Here is a 4,629-nt window from a genome sequence, read left to right as displayed (position 1 = left end):
TAAGGTTTTTAATTTATTTTTTAAATTTATTTTATTTGTAATTGACCAATAATAATTGTACACATTTACGGGGTACAGTGTGATGTTTCGATACATGCAGATATTTTGTAATAATCAAATCAGGGTAATTAGCATATTTATTACCTGAAACATTTATCGTCTGCATTCCTGGCAGAAGTATTTCCCCTAAGACTTCTAAATCACAGAGTGTTAGTTCCTCATACAGGAAGTAAAATTCCCCCACTGTTACTGGCAATGATGGTAAGAGGGGCCACTTCTACTTCCATTCTTTGGTTCCTATAACCCTGTGTTCTACCTTTTGGGAACATAGTACCATATAATGATTATTGATTTAAGGTATAAACTGAATCCTGGATGATGGTACCCCATCTTAAAGGGTATCATCTTGAAACTGGCACCTCAGCAGTATCGTCAAAGAGATATTCCATTGCTCTATTAGGAAGGCTAGTGGCTTCTGAGTGGTGCAGTATTATGTAATTGGCTTAAGAGAGCCCATCGTCATATGCCCACCACTGCACCTCTTTTGTTCTAAAGTATGTCCTTTGGTCTGATGCAATATTATGTGAGGTCTTGTGTCACTGGCTCAGATTCTAAGTCCTTGGAAAATGATGCTAAAACCCTGCAGTCAGAAAAGGAAAACCTATATCTGGAATATATGTCAATTCCAGTCAAGATGGATCACTGATCCTCCCAGAGTAGAAGAGTTCTGATGTAATCAACTTACTACCAAGTGGTTGATTGATATCCTTGAGTACCAGCATCGGGGGTGTGGAGATGGTCTCTGGCTAGCAAATTGTACATTCAGCAACTAGATCAGCCTTGGTGAGTGGGAGCCCATTCTGTTGGGCTAATGCTTGGGCTAATGCTTAGCCTCCATCCCTACAACCATGACTACTCTGTTCATGGGCCACTTGTGCCAGCACTAAGTGACTGGCTGATGTCAGCTAGCCTGGTCACTCTAACCACTTGGCTGTTTAATTCATCTTCTGTGCTAGATGTTCTCTGGAGGTCATTAACATGTGTTACACAGCTCTTCACACTTTATGCCCACTCCCATAGATCCATCCCTCAACTTCCCAGTTCTCCCTGTCCCCTATCTTCCAATATTTCTCCATCAAGGCCCGACCAACCATCCAAGCCATTTGCAATTGCCCATATGTTCTTACCTCAAGCCACTTCTCTGAGTCTTTGGATCTCTTCTTCCACCATCTTCTGTGGCAGTTCTGGCATTTCTACTTCACTAAGGTGTGCCATCATTTTCTCCAAGCTTCCAAGAATCAGCCTAGAAGGGTATTAGCAAAATTTCCTAGACTGCCTAGGCATTGAATCCTGTATCATGAAGAGTGTTTCCATACAGACAAACTCTACCACCAGAGTTTATGTTCTGCTCCCCTTGATCCATCAGTCTCAGGATCTAGTCCCATACATACTCTCCTGGCTTCTGCTGATATGTGTTAGCTATGTCCTACAGCTCCTTGAGGGTATAGACCCTTTTCTCCCTTCATAGTCTCAGCACTTCCGTGGATGGCTTATTTTGTGACTTAACTTTAATTACTGTTCTGGTGGCCAGAAGAAGGGTTATGGCATGATCTGGGCATGTTCTGTCTTATAGGCAGAAGCCTCTGAATTGTCTTCAAGCAGTGGGGAAGCACAAGGGTTTAGCAGGGAAGGACAGGCCACCTCTGCCGGCCCAGAGCATTCAAGGGAATCTCAGAATTTGAGATTTTCAAATTTACTGACCAAGATGTCCCCATCCTAAGTCACAGAGTCCCACTTCTTCCCAGTCAAGGCCCTAACTATGGCATATTGGACTTGCCATGGGAATTTAACCTTCTCTGGGACTTCACTTCCCTTGTAATTAAGTCCCGGGATGACCCTCTGTTTTCTCTCTCCTGTGACTACAGGAGATGAATCTCTTCATGTGCTGCAAGGGAAGTCATCTGATATTCACAGTTCATCTTACATTGGTGATTAATCACCTTTACACTTTTTATTACATTTCTCTAGTTCAGCAATAGCCCCCAGCCACAGCCATAGGACTCCATGTAATTACAAATTCCTATAAACCTCTCAAATGCCTGAGATATTGCCCTCATTACTTTGTACTGGTATCTCAACCCAATTTCTCCACTTGTAAAAGTTTTAACTTCTGCAGTTACAGCATGCTAGGGGATATCAATACTCCTCTTACTACCAATGATGACATCCTCATTGCCAGTTGGCTGGGGTGATCCAATTCCAAAATCCGGTTTTAGAGATTAAGAAGCTTCCTAGGACCACTTCTGTTAGCTACTGTCATAGACCAGGTTTCCCAGGAAAGAGACTCTGAAGCAGAGATTTCCATGCAGTAGGTCTTCTGGTGAACGCTCTTGGGAACAACACGTGGACAGGATGAAGAAAGCAGGACTGAGCAGAAGGAGGAGTTGAATTGTGATGCAACAGAGGTTTCAGTGGACCCATGGGAGCACTGAGGCTTGGACAGCCCTTCAGAGATGTCATGAATTGAGGCAGTGGGCTGGGCCTTTGTACCTGTACCTTGACTTGCTTTTGGATAAAGGTTACCTCCAGGAAGGGAGGCACAACCTTGTACACACCTTCAGCCAAGGTCAATCTTTTGAAGGAACTCTGGTCCTTACCTTCTCCTAGGTGCTCCCAGCAGCTGGAGGAATAAGTGCCTTGGTACTGAAGGGGGGATTCTGGCAGGTACACCACAGCATCCAATACACAGTTGTGCCTTATAGACCTTTAGTATTGCTCTCATCATACTTTTATCTCCTGTTTTTGTCATTCACAATAAGAAACTCAAAACTCCTAGCCATCTCTCCTCACCTGGACTCTCATCCTTGTAAGGCATCTAACCTGATGCCTTCTACTTCAGCTCTCCAAATCCTTCCCGAGTCCTCTAGAATTCACAATTTGCATCAGCAACATCTCCTGTCTCAAAACGTTCTCTGAACATTCTTTCATCTTCTTGGCCTAAATTCTTGGGATTTTCAAGGGAGTTTCCAATGAATAGTTTCATCTGCCAGCTTCTGAGTACACTGATAAATAAAACAAAATAAGAAAATAACCCTATGGGGCCATAATATCACCTTTACTAGTGATAGAGGACAGGTTGGATGATGTGGTTTTAGGTATATTGACACCAAGGGCTTGATAACACTGCGTTGGAGAGTTAGACAGACCTCCCTGCACAGTCACAACAGCCTTGGACGCACATAATATTCTCATCTTTTCTGAACATCTCAGTTATGTGGTTTTCCCTATTGCATGTAACTTGTCTCAGACCCTTCTTGGAAACAGGTGAGGCATAATTAGAAAAAAAAAAGGACACTCAAAAGCAGATAAACAATAATAGAATGTAACATGTGTCATGTGTCAAATGAATGAGGTAGAATATAAGTACAGTACTGGAATTCAGAGAAGGAGGTGGTCCCTAAAAAATTAAAGTTCAATAAGCTCAAAGGGGTCATGCTATTACATTTCTCCAGTCCATTTATTCTCCCCTTCTTCTAGATGACTTTCATACCCACTGTTATTCCAAATTTCATCACCTCCTTCATCCTCCTTCTCAGCTGATGTCCTTGCTTCCTTCACTGAGAAAATAGAAGCAACTAGAAGAGAACTTTCATGATCACCCACCAAAACACCTACCCACCTCCCTGCATCTGTGCTCATATATCCTGCCTTCCCTCTTGTTTCTGTAAATAAACTGTGTACTTATCAAAACCCGACTTCTCTCCTATGTTTTAGATACCATTTCCTTTCACCTTCTCAAATGTACTGTCCCAGCAATTTTCTCCTCTTTCTTCTGCTTCATCAACTTCCCTCTCTCTACAGCTTCTTTCTAATCAGCATATAAACAAGCTGTGATTTCCTCCATCTTAAAAAGAGATATCATTAAAAAATAAATTTCTCCTTTCTTAAAAAGTCTGGATCCCATTTCCTTTTCAGCTACCCATGCTTTTCTCTTCTTTCCTTCCCAGCAAAACTGTTATACTGATTATTCTCATTGTTTCCTGTTACTTTCCTCTCATTCTCCCTTGAACCTGTTCCAATCAAGCTTTCATCCCCATCACACCACCAATACTGCTTTTGTCAAGGTCATCAATGTCTCTTTTATTGCTGAGTCCAATGGCCTTCTTGGTTCTCATCTTACTTACTCATCAATCATTCCCTCTTCCTTAAAAAGCTCAATTCCAGGCCACCCCCTCTTGATTTCTTCCACCTCACTAGTCCCCTTCTTAGTCTCCATTGCTGGTTCTCTATCTCCCCCACCTCTAAATATTGTAGGGTCTGGGGTCCGGGCTTTGAAACTCTTGTTTTCTCTAGGTACACCCACTCTCTTGGTGATCTCATTTAGTTTCACGGCTTTAAATATTATTTACACACTGAAAACTCCTAAATTCACACCTTCAGCGTAGACCTCTCCCTTGTTTGTCTGACTGTCTACTTGACATCTACATTTGGATGTCTAATGGATCTCTAAAACTTAACAGTTCAAGTTGAGCTCTTGATATCTGCCACTGCAGCCTCCAAAAAACAGACTTCTCCTGTAGTTCACCCCATTGTCAGTAAATAGTGGCTCCATCCTGCCATTTGCTCAGG

Source organism: Cynocephalus volans, chromosome 1, assembly GCF_027409185.1.
Source record: "Cynocephalus volans isolate mCynVol1 chromosome 1, mCynVol1.pri, whole genome shotgun sequence".
Classification (NCBI taxonomy): domain Eukaryota; kingdom Metazoa; phylum Chordata; class Mammalia; order Dermoptera; family Cynocephalidae; genus Cynocephalus; species Cynocephalus volans.
Note: the sequence above shows the minus strand (reverse complement) of the source record.